The sequence below is a fragment of the Geotrypetes seraphini genome, chromosome 1 (genome assembly GCF_902459505.1).
Source record: "Geotrypetes seraphini chromosome 1, aGeoSer1.1, whole genome shotgun sequence".
In the NCBI taxonomy this organism is placed as follows: domain Eukaryota; kingdom Metazoa; phylum Chordata; class Amphibia; order Gymnophiona; family Dermophiidae; genus Geotrypetes; species Geotrypetes seraphini.
This window is the reverse complement of record NC_047084.1, coordinates 528,103,642-528,121,710: the sequence shown is the minus strand read 5'-3', so window position 1 is coordinate 528,121,710 and position 18,069 is coordinate 528,103,642. Positions and strand designations below refer to the sequence as shown.

General features: G+C 40.7%; 1 long non-coding RNA gene across 2 annotated transcripts in view; it reads left to right on the top strand.

Moving 5' to 3' along the window:
* The first annotated feature begins 6,012 nt into the window (after nucleotides 1-6,012).
* The window catches only part of LOC117367115, a 74,927-nt gene continuing 62,870 nt past the window's right edge, over nucleotides 6,013-18,069 (top strand). For both annotated transcript variants that reach the window (XR_004540704.1, XR_004540700.1), the window contains exon 1: nucleotides 6,013-6,179. This is a non-coding gene — a long non-coding RNA (uncharacterized LOC117367115). The remainder of the gene's footprint in view (nucleotides 6,180-18,069) is intronic.

The following is an 18,069-nucleotide window of genomic DNA, read 5'->3' as shown; positions in this document are numbered from 1 at the left end:
CAATCCATGTAAAAAATAATATGTTTTTCTTGCATATTTAACAATATTATGCCAATTGTTTTATGTTAAATTTCAGCAAATTATACGATGCATTTTCCCCCTGATATTTAGACCGTGGGAGATGCTGAAAATTCAATGTCGATGCCATATCCAGCAACTGGCATTGAATTTCCAGTCTATTTTTGGTCAGCCGAGACATAGCCGGCTAAGATAACGGTCAAATATATACCACCCTCTTAGATGGCTCTATCTGGCTGCCAAACTTACTCGGTAAGCCACTGAATATTGGCGGTGACCAGCTATGTCACATGACATAGCTGATCACTGGCCAATCCAGTAAGCCACCTATCTCCCATTGAATATCGTAAGATAGTCAGCTATATGCTATTTAGCCAACCATAAGCAGCTGTGTGAGATGGATAAAAGACCAGTTCTGAGACCTGGTAAGAAAAACAGGGATGAGGATGATTGAGCTGCAGAAATAAGGGAGTATGGAAAAAGGTGTACGCTGGCTAAAGAGCACCTGAGTGCGTGCTCTGAGGCAAGGCTTCAAAATACAACCCCTCTCTTTTACAAAAGCCGGCAGCATGGGCCGGCATGGTAAATGCTCTGACTCCCATACCTTTCGGCATTGGCCCATTTGCCGAAAGGTACTTAGTTGTGCAGCTTTATAAAAGGGGGCCAAATAGACTTCAGTTGACAACATGAGATTAAAAATCCTGTTACATCTGCATCCAGTTCTGTGGAAGCCAAAGCTCATTAGATTTGATATAAAAGTCCCAACCCTACCTGTAGAGATTGATTTCTAAATTATTCTGATGCATGCATGAGATTGAAAAGTTGAAATTTTGCTAAATGATTAACAAGGAGTATGAAATAGCTTGAAATACTGAAACCACATAATTTTTCCATCTAGTGCTCAGTAGCATGGACGATTGTTCTTATCTGAGCAAAATCAAATTCAAAAATTATTGTATTATGGATTATATTTTAGTAATGTGTGATCTACTCAGACTGTTAGATGATGTGGACTATACATTTCATAAATAAACAAAGCAAAACTAGAGTAAATTAGGCTTTAGATAGACAAAATAAGATGCATGATTAGAGAGAGAATTACAGAGATGCACAATTTTAAAACTCTACCTGAGAGTTCCTGGAAGAATAAAGTATTTCAGAATAACACATTATCTTTGACAGAACACATAACAGGGATCAGAAAGAAATAAAGGGATATAAATACAAAGTGATTTAAATGGCCAAGAGAGGCTGCTAACCATTTAAATCACTTGTGCAGGAGCTATCTGGGGATATTCAGCATGCATTTAACTGGACAGTGCTGCTGAATATCCCCAGATAGCTACCCATGCTGAAACTGGTTAATTTGTGGATGTCTGGGGTTATAGGATAGAGCAGAAGTTTAGCTGGTTAGCAGCAATTTTGAGCTCGCTAATCAACTGAACAATCATGTAAAGTTAGGACAGAAAAAAGGCTGTCCTAACTTTATGCTGGGAGTTAACCAGGAACCGGCCTAAATATCAATCAGTGCCCGGGTTATTGCTGGCCCCCTAACTCTCTTCTTTCCACCTTCCAGAAGCAGAAAAATAACAATCCCTTCTGACCCCCTCCCTAACTGCCTCCCAACTTGATCAAAAAGGCCCCTCTTCAGATATTCCTCCCTCCCTCCTTTCCCCTGAAAGTAGAGAATCATAGCACCCTTCTGATTCTCCCTCCTTCTCACCCCCCCCCCCCCGAAGCATTAAAATAGCCCCCTACTGATCCACCTCTCTTACATCCAAACTCCCTCAGAAGAATCCCCTTCTGAACCCCTCCTCCCTACCCCCAGAGAATTAGAAAGGCCAACTTTCTACCCCTGTAGGACCTCTGGGCCTAACTGGACATGTTCTGGTGATTCAGTATGATCCAAGGGGGAGACACAATGCCCACTCATTCCTGCCTGAGGTGGCCAGCTCCATAAAATGGCTGCTGCAATTTTAGGTCATGGTGGCCATTTTATAGCGCTACCTGCAATGAATAGGAATGAGTGGGTATCACTTCTACCTCTTGGATCCCACTGGACCACCAGAACATGTCAAGAAAGACCCTGGAGGCCTACAGGGGTATTCCAGGTTGGTCCTTCTAACCCTCAGAGAGGTGAGGAGAAATGGACGGGGGTTGGAAGGGGGGCTTCTTCCAAGGGAGTTGGATGGGATGGAGGAGAATTGGTACACTGACGAAAGCGCGCAGGGCATTGGAGCACAAACAATGGCGCGTTGACACCTGTGCACAGGAGGAAAGTGTGCCGCTGGTTCAGACGCTTGGCTTACATTTAACATTTTGAGGGTGTGTGTGTGGGTAACCCCCCCCCCCCACTACAATTATAAGAGCTGGCACTCTCACTGGAGGGGTTCTCTCCCTGTTTGGGAGTGTTCGAGAGTTTTAAGTTTAGTGGGGGGGAGGGTTTCCCCCCACATCCCCCAGTGGGAGCGCCAGATGTTATAAGTATAGTGGGAGGGGTTCCCTCCCTCAGAATGCTAAACATAAGCCGTAAAAGTGGCTGAACTAGCGACGCGCTTTCTTCCTGCGCGCAGGTGTAAGTGCTCCATTGTCGGCGCGTGAATGACCGACACGGTTTTGATGTGCCACAAGGAGAATCAGAAGGAGGCTGCTTCTGTGCTTCTAGGGATAGGAGAATTGGAAGGGGGCTATGATTCTCTGATTTACTGGAGGGGGTTAGGAGGGAGGAGAATTGGGGGAAAGAGACAATACCTGGATTCTTTATTCCCTGTCTGATAGTTAGCCCCAGATATTCAATGCATGTGCCTAGAGATGGCCTTGCATTGAATATCTGGGGCTAATTTAGCCAGCGACAGTCAGCATTTAAAAACACTGAGTGAACATTTACCAGAAAACATCAGACCCCCAAAGTGTTCAGAAGTGCAGTATGTAGCATTCTCCTTTAAAACAGAAATAATGTGCACATTTTGTGAGGAAAATATATCCTTTTTGTATGATTCCCAAGAGCAATTGCATAATGGCTGTTTGATTGAGAATAATGACAACTACTTAGAACAACCAGATTTGCTTAAACTACTGGACACTCCATGTGAATCAATTATGTGTATTTAATAAGCTATACTTATAGGGAAGTTTTCTGTATGTTTGAACAAGAGATAGCGAGAGTGCACTGCTATCATATTAGGGCTGGGATACACTTTATGTATTTTTATTAGCTAAATCTAAAGCTGTATTTACTAAGTATGGCAAAGTCTTTCAGTTACCATACATTAATTGCTAAAATTTGTACATACTGTAGTAACTGCAAAGCCTCTATGTTAACCGTTGGTGGCGTGGCCAAAAATTTCTATTACAGTTAATACAGAGACAATGCATGCGCCATGCATTAACTTCATTACAATAATGCGGGTGTAGTCATCACTATCTCCTGGTATGCCTTGTAACTGTATCCATGTTCTTTGCAATGTTTGCCATGCTAACTATAAGGCATTACCTTATCCATTCCCTGCCCATTCTGCGTTTGGTAGTCAATGTAGGAATTATGGTGCCCTGTCAAACCAACATGCTGCTATTTCAAGCCAGCACCAAAAGCACATGCTAAGTTCAATCCAAACTTCTACCATGGTTGTGGTCATCTTCTGTTAAATATCGGCAGCGGTGTGCTATTTGGTTGGCTAGGAGACATTCCTGGCCGGCCAAATGGTGCTAGTATCACTCTCAGATCTCATAATGACTTGTTCAGCAGTCCCCTTTCATGTCAGACCAGCCACATATGATTAAATTTGTTCTTGTAAGAGCTGGGCATACTCGTGCTTTCCTAGTTCATGATGCTTTCCTGTTCTTAGAAATCACTGCCTGAAGTCTATGCTTTCCATTGTATCAAGAATTTCAGTGCTCAGTTGTGTGAGAAGAGAAAGCTAGATAACATTTTGGCACTATTATATTTATTTATTCAGTTGTTTATACCATTCTCCAAGGTGACCTCAGAATGGTTTACATCAGTGGTCTCAAACTCAAACCCTTTGCAGGGCCACATTTTGGATTTGTAGGTACTTGGAGGGCCTCAGACAAAATAGTCAATTTTGCATGCGATAAAACTCTTTATAGTTTATAAATCTTTCCTTTTGGCTAACTCTTAATAATAATATTGTCATTTATAGCTAAAGAGACATATGATTAAGAAACTGTTTTATTTTACTTTTGTGATTATGATAAACATATCGAGGGCCTCAAAATAGTACCTGGCGGGCTGCGAGTTTGAGACCACTGGTTTCCATGAATTTATTCAGGTATTCAATTGTTTTTCCCTGTCTTTCCTTGTGGGCTCACAATCTATCAAATGTACCTGGGGCAATGGGGGGGGGGGGGGAGGAGGAATTAAATGACTTGCCCAGGGTCACAGGGAGCAGCATGAGTTTAAACCCCAAACCTCAAGGTGCTGAGGCTGTAGCTTTAACCACTGCACCACACTCTCCCCTTGGTGTGGGCAATGAATCATCAACCTATTTCACAGCTTTGAAAATGCATTCAGTTGATAGCAAGAGGACGGCCAAATTAACAAGAAAACTACCATACAAATGTTGTATTAAGTTATGATGTTTACATTATCAACTAGATGCAGGAAACAGATGCAACAAAAGTGATTAAACTCAAAAACAGAACTTCTATTCCCACAGCTGATAAAGAACTAGTAAAAATCAATAAGTAGAGAGATGAAAAATAGATGACATATCTCGGGAACATTAAGGACATGAAAAGATCATGAGATATGTTGTGCATTTCACTGAGAATTCTCAGGACAAAGTTTCTCAGGAAAACATTTATCTTCAGCTATGAATGATAAACTCTAGCCAATGAGATAATGGTAGCTCATACAAGGAAAACAGTGTATAGCATGCAGAAGATAGTAATGGAATCTCTTTATTCTTCCTGAAAACAAACTGAGAATAGATATTTTTTTTTCCACTTTATTTTTTGTTTGTGTGCAAAGCAACAGAAAAGTTAAAGAAGACAGAATACACTGTATTGTACAGTAATTGCAAGCTATTTTGTTGACAATCTCATATGAAATCAGTATTGGCCCTAGTTCTGCTGCTTAGTTCAAGTCAAGCTAATACGAGGGCAAATCGAAAATTAAAGGCAATTGGTAAATTAAGCGATAACCGGAACAGAGCGAGCAAAATGCATTGCCTGTTGGATAGTTCATCCGCACAGCGCAGCACTTGGCCTTTAGATGTGTGGCAACCATGAAGTCAGAAACATGGACACTCCATTGAATGATTGTACCATCGAAGAACAACGTGCAGTAGTCCACTTTCTTTGGGTAGAGGGAGTAAAACCTGTGGAAATTATTGGGCTTCCAAGCTGTTTAAATGAAGCCTTTGGTGGATATGAGAGGGGAGATATCAGGACCTGTATTAAAGTTATAAAGATGACCACAGTTTTGGCAAAATGGTTAATCCAGCAAGGTTTTGGAACCAGGAGTACTGGAAAACTAGTGGTGCACAAGTGGTATACTGCTCTTAGAGCACCAGGCAATCAGAGTGGTGTGTGTTAGCTTTTTTGTTTTGTTCCAGGGCAATATTGTAAACAGTGTACACTCTTCATAACATAGTGCACTTTGTCACAGGGAACCCCCCTGTGAAGGCAAAAGAATCTTTGTAGTGCCCCAGAACTAATGACCAAAGTAAGGAATTGCTCCAGGAGAAAACAGTAGATAAACCTGAAATTCCTCCTAGGGCACTGCCAAGAAAGAGAATGTCTTTGCATAGCAGTGCACAGAAGGAGATATAGACTCTTCATGCCTGTTTACCTTTTTCTAAGCAGCAAGTGAAAAGCAAGATAACAGGACTACAAATCCCATCAGGCTGAGGGCAGAGAATTCCTAAAGCCAGGACTGGAACAGCTTCAGTGCCCAGCAAATCCAGAACTGGTTTAAGCCAGCTCAACAAGCAACTGACCTCAGAAGCAGCCAGAACTAAGGGCACACCTGCACTCCAGCACAGGCAGTTAGCCACTAAGAGAGAAAAGGGTGGGTTCCTAGTTGTAGGCAGCCACACATTGAGCCACACAGGAGAAACCCAGTAGGGAGTGAGAAGGGAATCAGACCTTCTCTGCCAGGAAACAGAAGTGCACCAGAGCCTTATACTCCAGAAGGGCAGGTAGGACCTCAGGATTGGGAGGATTTTGTTGAGAACTCCTACACAAATAAAAATGATATAGAAATGAATGAATCTCACAGTAGGGAAGAAATGAGTGAGGATTTTTCATACACTACTGACCCTGATTTAATGGAGTGGGGCTGAGGAACAGTAGAAAAAGTTTGGGTTTATCAAGAGGAAATTGTTGGTGAATGATTCCAGACTAGCCAGGCTGTATTATTTAAAGCCTCAGGCTGAAAGAGGTTTTTTTTTTTTCCTTTGTTGCATGAAACTTGCAGAAAAAAACAGCACAGCCTAAATCCAAACAGGACTGAGTTTGTTTTTCTGTGATGCTGTTTGAGGCAGTGCATGAAAATTGGTTACCTAAGGCACTGCTGGCCACAGGACACTGGGGAACTCTTTATTCAAAATCTAGTGGGATCTTGGTTGGGATTTTTGTACACTAAAATCTATAGGGCGGGTACAGATCCCAACACCTCTGGGGGTATTTGGGTTAATAGAACACCAAGGTGAACTTTTCCCCAGTGAAAGGACTTACAAGAAGTCATAGCAGAATCTGGTTGAACAAGCCAGGTGGAAAACAGTGGCTGGCCGGGATAGGCCTAGCCCCATGTGGCAGGTGTAGGCCTGAGAGCCTCAGAGAAGGCCAATAAAAGCCAGTGGATGGCAACAAACCAAATAAAGGAGACAAATGGATTGTTTTTGTTTGTATTTTGTGCAAGGACTATTTGCTGGTATTTTTGGAACTCATTTTGAATTGCTACTAACTTGAGTTATATGCACCAAGTCTGGTGTGAAATAAAGATTTCTTTTGTGGCACCCAGGTGTTTTGCACTATTTTTTTGAACTTTATTGCAGTCCCTTCCAGCTACTCATACAAGTTTCAAGTTTTATTATTTTTAATATACCAACCATCAGCATGTATCTGGCCGGTTTACAATGCTAAAAAAAATAAAAGGTAAAAATAAATAACTATGGGGGAGGTGTGAACATTAAAAAGACAATTGACAAATACTTACATGGACTTGAAGGTAATAAGGGGAGAGGGAAGGTAAATAAGTACATTATTAAAAACAAAATTTAAAAGAAAAGGAAGGAGGGGGGATATGACAACAGAAATGGGGATCGCTTCATAGAAGCGGTTGAGAGATTTTGTTAGCTATAAGTGAGAGGATATTTAGAAATTGTGGTATGCATCTTGAAATAAGAATGTCTTTAGTCTTGAATTTGTTGAGAAAATTTTCATGACAGAGTTGAGGTGGCATGGCGTTCCATACCTCGCTTTTGCTCGGCCGAGGTCTTTGTGACTTAGGGTATTAGCCCCTGGACATGTCCAATCGGCTACGCCCGGCCACAACTTATACTCTCTGGAAAGAGTGAGTGTTTCTCCGTAAGAGTGCACATTATTCAGAAATAGTATATGCATGCACAGTTTTGGAAATTTTGGGTTTTTTATCTGTTTGGAATTTTAAAAAACCACATTTAACTATCGTCAATTCAAATGAATGCAATTCTCTAATGGGTCTTGAAAGAATATTTTAAACTTTTATACTCTTTACCCACTGACTTTATACCAGTTTTTTCAAAGGGAAAGTATGAAAAGACTTTCCTCTTTACACATTAAGTACCATGTAGCCCATATAAATAGAATGTGCAATATTTAGTACACAATAAGTGTTAGTAAATGGGCCCCAGTAATATATTTCCCCTACGGGGACAATGATCAAATTGCCTGCATAGAAACAAATACTGTGAGTATCCTTTGGCCTTAAGGTTTGGAGGAATAATCAAAACAAATTTCTAAACAAAAGTAATGCTATAAAGTTAAAAATAGAGTTTATACCTGTTATATTTATCCTCTTAACTAAACATATCATTGGGTGTATTTTCTTTTTTATTACAGCCAAAGGTAGATGGGCCTAATATTGGGCCAAATTTGAATTATATCATAAATTAAAATGTAACCCCCCACCACCACCACCACCATAATTTAGGGGCCCTTTTACTAAAGCTTAGCATGTGCCAAATGTCACCTGTTCTATTTTATAGCTATGGCCAAGTGACACTTGCAGGCTGATTCTGTACAGGATGCCAGTCTCTGCAGCTGCCTAGGAAGTATCTGAAAATCGCAGACTGCCTTACCCCCCCCACCCCCCATATCACTAGTGCAGGTTACAGAATTGTGCCTGCCTGATTTAGGGATCCCATGCCATCAGCTGATCACGGCAAGAGTTTTATAGCATGTTTGTTACATAATTTCATGATGTTCTGTTATATGATAATATTTTCATGTTCATTATAGACCCCTGAGGCAGGCAAGAGCCAAAACACTGTCAGTGTCGGATCATTTATCGTGTTCATTTTTTATGCAATAAAGTACATTTTTTAACCCAGGTCTGGAGGCAGTTGTGGGTGTCTTTGTTTTTGACTTTGATATACCAACAATAAAAATAAATATCATTGATATGCACAAGTGTTTTGTGTTGATAAAAAAAAAATAAAAAATCAATAACCGGAATATTTCCCAAAGATGACTTAAATCCTTTAGGCGTCCATGGACAACGAGATAACTGAGCAAGGTGCTGCTGTTATGAATGATCCAACAAACTGAGAAACACACTAGAGAATAAATCCTACACAGGCTGCATTTTGAATAACATCTGAGCTGTTATGGTTATGGTTGAGTAGAAAGAAGGGAGAGTAATTCAGATCTAAATTGAGGGCTTGGTTGTTTACACAAGCCTTCAACTTGCCAGAAGCATCTGAGCAATCAGAGCAGCGAGCTTGTATTGGAGTATTTTGTTTTCTAGTGATATAAGAGAATGGAATGCTATTTGTAATACACTAGTTTATATTTGACTTTCCTTTTTGTATGCAAAGCATAATTCATTTTATTGCTTTGATTATAATTTCAAAATTTATTTGTTATATTAAATATTGGTTTATATGATGTACAGTACTCTGGATGTAAACTGCTGTGGTGTTCAAAAGGAGGTATAGAAAATGGATTAAACTAAATTAAACTAAGCCCATCTGTTAGGGTTAACTAATGCTATTAATGTGAACTCTTATAACAGCAGTACCACTTTCTGTGATACAGAATAATTACTAATATGCACACTAACATCATTTTTGTACACTAATATGGTAGCCCATATATGTAATGCTAGAAGTTTGTTAGAGATATTGGGGCATTTGTTAGACCCAGAGTTATCAGTGGACCACCAAACCTCATACCTAGCTCATTATTCCTCTCCCAGCTTGCAGCTGATATAACATTTTCAAACCTTTCTAGCTATATGATAAATCAAAATGACTACTGCAATGGGTTGTATATATTACAACACTTAATAGAAACCCCAAAAGCTTCAATATAACTATTTCTGTAGTTTTTTTATTCTCATCTGGCTTTGCAGGCTTTCAACAGTGTTCAATTGCTCAATACTTCAGCCACTCTCGTCATTGGATCTTATTTATATACTAGTCTTTAAGCCCGTTACATTAACGGGTGCTAGAATAGATGTCTGTTTGTCTCTCTCTCTCATTGGCCACTGTCTTTCTTTCTGTCTGTCTCTCTCTCTTTGGCTGCTATCTTTCTTTTTGTGTCTCTCCTTGGCCGCTGTCTGTCTGTCTTTCTTTCTTTTTGTGTCTCTCCTTGACCAGTGTCTGTGTGTCTTTCTGTCTCCTCTCTCTCCTTGGCCGCTGCCTGCCTGTCTTTCTGACTCTCCCTCTCTCCTTGGCCGCTGTCTTTCTGTGTGTCTCCCTCTGTCGCTCTCTGTGTGTGTCTGTCTTTCTCTCTCTCTCCTTGGCTTCTGTCTGCCTGTCTTTCTGTCTCTCCCTCTCTCCTTGGCCGCTGTCCGTCTTTCTGTGTGTATGTCTGTCTTTCTGTCTGTCTCTCTCCTTGGCCGCTGTCTGTGTGTCTGTCTGTCTTTCTGTCTCTTTCTCTCTTTCTCGTTGGCAGCTGTGTGTCTGTCTTTCTGTCTCTTTCTCTCTCTCTCTCTCCTTGGCCGCTCTCTGTGTATATTTCTGTCTCTTTCTGTCTCTTTCTCCTTAGCCGCTGTTTATATGTGCCTTGCTGTCTCTTTCTCTATCTCATTGGCCGCTGTGTGTCTGTCTTTCTGTATCTTTCTCTCTCTCTCTCTCCTTGGCCGCTGTGTGTGTCTGTCTTTCTGTCTCTTTCTCTCTCTCTCTCCTTGGCCACTGTGTGTGTCTGTCTCTTTCTTTCTCTCTCTCCTTGGCCGCTGTGTGTCTGTCTTTCTGTCTCTTTCTGTCTCTGTCTTTCTCTTTCTCCTTGGCCGCTGTGTGTGTCTGTCTTTCTGTCTCTTTCTTTCTTTATCTCTCCTTGGCCTCTCTCTCTCTGGCCGCTGTGTGTGTCTGTCTTTTTTTCTCTCTCTCCCGTTCCCTGCCTGTGCCCCGCTCCCCTTCCTTTGACCGCCCCCCAGTCCATCCCACCCCCTCTGCGGAAGCGCCACCAGCCTCCAACAAATCTTCATCCTTGACCCGCTCCGTAGTCACACAGCCTTCTCCTCTGCCTCCACTCTCCCTTCGCCCAAAATGGAATAATCACAAACTAAAAATAGAAATATGTAGACAAAAGTTAAACTGAACTGCCAAGAAACCAGACTTTGCATACAAAGCAACACCACAAAAACAGTAATACATGTCCTCTAATACTGTGCAAAATATAGACAGTAGGTGTAAATTTGAAAAAACTGATAGATAACAATCACCACTTTACAAATTAACAAATAAAAATAAACAAATAATGAGAAATAAGAAAATACCATTTTATTGGACTAATCCCCGTAAGCTCGGTCCTCATCCCCACAAACCACCTGATTCCATCCACACAAGCCTTGAATTGTTTTATATTGAACTTATTATATTAAAGTATAAAAAGAAACAATATTCTGTACAATTGTCAATTTATAAATCAGCATCTTCTCCCCACTTTCTCTTCCCCATTTCCCTTCAAAGTCCTCAGCCCACTCTCTCTCCACTTTCCTTCAGCGCACGCACATAAAAACAAACAAGTAATTTTATATCATTTTCATTCTATTCATTCATAGAAATTAAAGTCTAAATAATGCCAGTCACATAACAAAACATGATTTTACAAAAATAATTCCCTGCACAGTCAAGCCTGCAAGGATTACTAGATGTCTTTCAGCAGCTCCCCTCCCTCCCTCCCCCTTACCTTTGTGGCCAAGTCAAAATGATCTACCAACAATACAATTTTAAAAACACAAAGCACACTGTACGCAGAGAAAATGTTAATTATCATTTATATTCCACGGGTTTTCAAAGAGGTCAAGGCAGATGACTTTATGCAATGTCACCTCAGTAACAACTATATAAAAATAGACAAATATACCCCCTCCCTTTTTACTAAACCGCGATAGCGTTTTTTAGCGCAGGGTGCTGCGCTGAATGCCCCACGCTGCTCTCGACGCTCTTAGGCTCCCTGCGCTAAAAACTGCTATTGCGGTTTAGTAAAAGAGGGCCATAGTGCAAAATATAGACAGCATATATAAATTCTCAAAACGGACACATTTTGATCACTAAATTAAAAATAAAATCATTTTTCCTACCTTTGTTTGGTAATTTCATCAGTCTCTGGTTGCACTTTATTCTTCTGACTGTGCATCCAATATTTCTTCCCTTCTTTCAGCCTCCTGTATGCTTCCTCTCCTCCAGACCTCCTTCCCTCCTCCAACTTTTTCTTTGTTTCATCCTGTCCCCTTCTTTCTTTCTCTCTCCATGCCCCTTTTCTTTCTGTATGTCTGTCTTTCTGTCTATCTCTCCGTGCCCCATTTCTTTCTTTCTTTCACCCTGCCCCCTTCTTTCTTTCTCTCTCCCCATGCCCCATTTCTTTCTCTATGTCTGTCTTTCTCTCTCTCTCTCCACGTGCCCCATTTTTTTCTTTCTTTGTTTCACCCTGCCCCCTTTCTTTCTTTCTGGATCCCTGTCCCCCCCCACCCTTTCTTTCTTTCTTCCTGCCGTCCCCCATGCCACCGCCATTGGGAAAATGCTGTTGCCACCGCCGCCGGGGAAAGGCTGCCACTGGCCATTGAAAACAGGCCGGCGCCGAGTTCGCCCTGCTTCTCTTCCCCGCGGGCCGACCAACTCTCTCTGCCCGACGTCAATTCTAACGTCGGAAAGGACGTTCCGAGCCAGCCAGGCAGCGATTGGCTTGCCCAGAACATCCTCTCCGACGTCGGATGGCTAGAGTTGGTCGGCTAGGAGAAAGAGAAGCATGGAGGAAGAACTTGGCTCCGGCTTGTTCCTGATGACGGCAGTGGCAGCTTTTCTCCAGTGGCAGCCTATTCCCCAGTGAGTGGCCAGCTGGGCACCCCCTTGGGCCGTGCACCCGGGGAGGACTGCCTCTCCCTCTGCCCCCCCTTGGTATGCCATTGACTTGTAGCTTCTATCTCTGACAGACCTCTATGAGATTTTAGCGCTGACGGATCCGTCTCAGCATAGGGAGGGAAAACAAAGTATTAGGATCCGTCAGTGCTAAAATCTCATAGAGGTCTGTCAGAGCCAGAGACTAGTGCTGGAGCGGCAGAGCAGAAGCCTTCTTATGTATAAGTTTTCGGAAAGACAAAGAGAGCGGGAACATAGGTTTGGGACGTGCGTTATGGAAAAGAAGTCTCCAAATATTGCTGGGTGCTGCCGGGGTTCAGTCTGAGGATCATAGGCATGAGGCAGATTGTCTGCTGCTTTCCTTCCTCTGAATTGTTCGATGTACCCCTCTGCTCTGCCTTTCTTGGAGAAGGGGTAAAACGTGGGCCTCAGTCTCTGACAGACCTCTATGAGATTTTAGCGCTGACGGATCCTAATACTTTTCCCTCCCTATGCTGAGACGGATCCATCAGCGCTAAAATCTCATAGAGGTCTATCAGAGATAGAAGCTACAAGTGGCATGGACACGGACCTCAGATTTTTAAGGACATGCGGTTTTTGATCCGCGAGGTCCATCAGATCCACGAGGTCTGTGTTTTACCCCTGCCCAACTATTTTCATTTATCTGAATCAAGCCATTTTAAGAATCACCTCTCCTGACATGTCCATGTTTCAAAACGATGGATTGTATATAGACATACCCAAGAAACTACTGACACACAATAGTTACTGCAGAGTATTGCAGCCTGGCTATTGTTGTGAAGAAGGGACCAGATCATCTAATATAAATACTTAAAGAAGTGAATTGATTTCCCTTGTGAATAAAATGGCCAGTTTTACAATTCTTTATTTAGTTTAAGGCCACTTTAGCATGATTTTCCAAAATATCAAACTAACCTTTTGATATATTACAATCCTTCAAAATATTTTTGCTTATCTCTGCAGTTATTATATGCTTATGAACTGCATAAGATAAAATTAATATCTACTAGGCTAAAAATATTACCTTGTTTTATGGTTGTTCTTTGAATTGATGGGTCTCAAGGAGGGACTTTGACACCCCTGCTTTAGACCTACAACAAGAAATAAACAATCTTAGATAAACAAACTAGTACTTGGGTATTTTATCACGCTTATGAATAATATTATTTTCTGTCAGTTTTTCTAACTTTGCACTGATTGTCATTCGTTATTTATTAAGATTTATAATGCACAGAAAGAAAATGGGGAAAAAGCATTACAAGGAGATGGCCAAGGGATAGAATGCATACCGCATTGGAATGTGAATTTTTAGAAGAGGAAGGTTCAGTCTTGTGGCCAAAGCTGGTTAGATTATGTCATTAAATCGGTGTGGGATTGGTTATGATGGTTAGGTAGGGACATGAGAATTGGCTATAATAATTTATTAGATGTAGACATCTTGTACTAGATTCAGTAAATGGCACTCAAAAAACGGCACAAAAAAACTCTGCACAGATTCCCTAAATGGCACCCCAAGCTGTGTGTAATTATAGAATAGCACTTAGAGCCAATTTCCATGCCAAACTTTGGGTATGAAACATGGGGTTAATCCAGGTGCAGATTCATAGAATTCAGTAATGCTGCACACATGTTTGGTGAATGCCCCAACCCACTCATGCCCCTACTATGACCATGTCTCCTTTGAGCTGCATGCTAAAAAATTTGCGGATATTTGTGTTAGATGCATCTTAACACTATTTTTGAAATTGAGCTAAGCATGCTTCTTTGACACGCCTACATTTAGGCCCTCTTTTACAAAGGTGCACTAGGCGTTCTATTGCATGTTTAGTGTGCGCTAAATGCTAATATGTCCACAGGATAACATGCAAGCGTTAGCGTGTAGCAGGTGTTTAGCGCGCGTTAAAAAGAATACAGCACCTTTGTAAAAGAGAGAGTTAAGTACCCCAAACCTTTGTAGCTCCTCCTTTTAGCTTTTTTTTAATTTTTTTTTTTTAAGATTTTCCTCATTTTATCAAAGTTGCCCTTTCAGAAGTTAAATGCTGTGGTAGTAGACTTCTTTAGTGTCTACACTCTTGTTATTACCTCAGATTTGGCCATCTTAAGATCACTATTGCCAAGTGACTCTAAAATCATTACCTCTTGCACCACATTCCTCATTCTACTAAGGATCTGATTTTAAAAAAAGCTCTTTCTGTTCCTGAACCAGCTGTTCTAAGTTTATCATGAACATGAACATAGTCTGAAAATGATTTATTATGTACCTCAGTTCTATTCCTATTTGTATCTGTCTTCTGAGGTCCTTCTCCCAGCTCTTCCTCAATCAACACTGGATAAACATATTTGATAAGCGTTTGTGCTTTTTCTTCATCATTCACTACATATTTCTTCATCATTAAGTCTCCCGATATCACTTTTGCACTTCATTCTGCATCTAACATATTTAAAAGCAACTTTTCTGTTCTTTTATTATCATAAGAACATAAGCTTTGCAACACTGATACAGACCAAACTTCTTTTTAAGTCCTGTATTCTGTTTCCAACAGTGGGTCAATCCAGGGCAAAGAACCTGGCAAGGTTTCAAAAGAGTAAAAACAGATTTTATGCTACTTATCCTACAAATAAGCAGTGGATTTTACCAATTCCATCTTAATATAATGGCTTATGGACTTTTTTTTTTTTTTAGGAAATTATCCAAATTTAAATCCTGCTAAGCCAATTGCTTTTCCCACATTTCTCTGGCAATGAATTCCAGAGTTTAATTACACATTGAGCAAACACATATTTTCATCGATTTATTGTCTGCCCCCTAGTCCTTGTATTTTTGGAAGGAATAAACAATCAATTCACATCTACCTATCTACTCCACTCAGTATTTTATTAAACGGTGTCATATCTCCCCTGAGCCATCTCTATGCTGAAAAGCCCTAGTTCCTTTAGCCTTTCCCCATTCTCTTTATCATTTTTGTCGCCTTCTCTGTACCTTTTCTAATTTGAGATGCAGTGACCAGAATTGCATACAGTATTTGAGGTACAGTCTCAGCATGGAGCAATACAAAGGCATTATAACAGTCTCATTGTTTTACACTCCTTTCCTAATAACTCCTAACATTCTATTTTTTTTCTTAGCCACCACTGCATACTAGGCAGAGGTTTTCAATGTATCGTCACCTAGATCTTTCTCTTGGGCAGTTGACTATTAATGGGGAGTCTTGCATCGTGTACCTATAGTTTGGTTTCCTCTTTCCTACTTGCATCACTTTGAAACATGCTCGCACAATTCCCCAGATTCCATATTTGGCACTTTGAATTGCACATGCAAATTTGGACATGTGCCCAATTTGTGAGCATATCTTAATTGAATAATGAGACAATGAGTGCCAATAATTGGGCAGTAACAGTTATCAGCACTAATTGGCAATAATTAGAATGTATGAAGTTCTGATTAAGGTGAAATTTATTCGAGGGGTTAATATTTCTGAGTTCGTATGAGCATCGGGAGCAGCGCGGGCCATGCAGCGCGGCTCTCTGTGCTAAAAACTGCTAGCGCAGTTTGATAGAAGAGGCCCTAAATAAATTAAAAGAAAAGGAACCCAGACAAACACTTCTTGAAGAAAATCGAAATCAAATAGGAAAGAGTCATGAGGAAGAAATGTCCCCACCAGGATATTTTTCGATGACAGGCCTTTATTTAATCAATGTATATCTCTAGACTCAACATGACAAGTGTTTCAGCAGCATAAGCCTTTTAAAAGAGTCTATATATGGTATAATTGACAAAGTATTGACTTAAACTATCTTAATAAAAAATCTGGCCCTCGACTTAAGAACATAAGAATAGCCTTACTAGGTCAAACCAATGGTCCATCAAGCCCAGTAGCCCATTCTCACAGTGGCCAATCCAGGTCACAAGTATCTGGCCAAAACCCAAGGTGTAGCAATATTCCATGCTACCGATCCAGGGCAAGCAGTGGCTTCCCCTATGTCCTCCTTAATAACAGACTATGGACTTTTCCTCCAGGAACTTGTCCAAACCTTTTTCTTAACACCAGCTACACTATCCACTCTTACCACATCCTCTGGTAGGTGCATTCCAGAGCTTAACTATTCTCTGAGTGAAAAAAAAATTCCTCCAATTGGGTTTAAAAATATTTCCCTGTAACTTCATCGAGTGCCCTCTAGTCTTTGTAATTTTTGATGGAGTGAAAAATCGATCCACTTGTACCTGTTCTACTCCACTCAGGATTTTGTAGACTTCAGTCATATCTCCCTTCAGCCATCTCTTTTCCAAGCAGTAGAGCCCTAAATTTTTTAGTCTTTCCTCATACGAGAGGAATTCCATCCCCTTTACCACCTTGGTCACTCTTCTTTGAACCTTTTCTAGTGCCACTATATCTTTCTTGAAATAAGGAGACCAGAATTGAATGCAATACTACCGATGAGGTCACACCATGGAGCTGTGGGGCATTATAGCATTCTTAGTCTTGTTAACCATCCCTTTTTAAATAATTCCTAGCATCCTATTTGCTTTTTTTGGCCGCCGCACATTGGGCAGATTTCATTGTATTATCTACGATGGCACCCAGATCCTTTTCTTGGGTGCTAATCCCCAAAGTGGACCCTAGCATCCGGTAACTGTGATTCAGGTTATTCTTTCCAATGTGCATAACTTTGCATTGGTCCATATTAAATTTCATCTGACATTTGGACGCCCAGTCTTCCAATTTCCTAAGGTCTTCCTGCAATTTTTCACATTCCACATGCGTTTTAACAACTTTGAACAGTTTAGTGTCATTTGCAAATTTAATCACCTCTCTCATCATTCCAATTTCCAAATCATTTATAAATAAGTTAAATAGCACTGGTACCAGTACAGAACCCTGTGGCACTCCACTGTTTTCTCTTTTTCATTAAGAAAAATTTTCATTAAGAAAAATGATCATGTAACTCTACCCTCTGTTTTCTATCCGATAACCAATTCCTAATCCACAACTGAACTTTGCCACCTAACCCATGACACTTTAATTTTCTCAGGAGCCTCTCACGAGGAACTTTATCAAAAGCTTTCTCAAAATCTAGATATACTATATCAACTGGCTCACCTTTATCCACATGTTTATTCACACCTTCAAAGAAGTCAAGCAAATTTGTGAGGCAAGATCTCCCTCGGCTGAACCCATGCTGACTCCATCTCATTAAATCATGTTTGTATACATGTTCCATTATTTTATTTTTTATAATCGTTTCCACCATTTTGCCCGGCCTGTATTTTAGGTTTCGGCTCTTTATGTGATTGAGTTTGACACCCCTGCTCTAGATTGTCAAAATGGAAGAATACCTAAATGAATTGCAAAGTTAGATTTCCTGAAACCTATGACTCTTGCTTTTGAATGACCCAGTGATAACTGGAGTCTACATGATTACCCACTACAACATCGGAAACACTCTCTCCATTGATAAGTACAAGGTCTAGTATTGTCCTCTCCCAAATGGATTTCATTTTCAG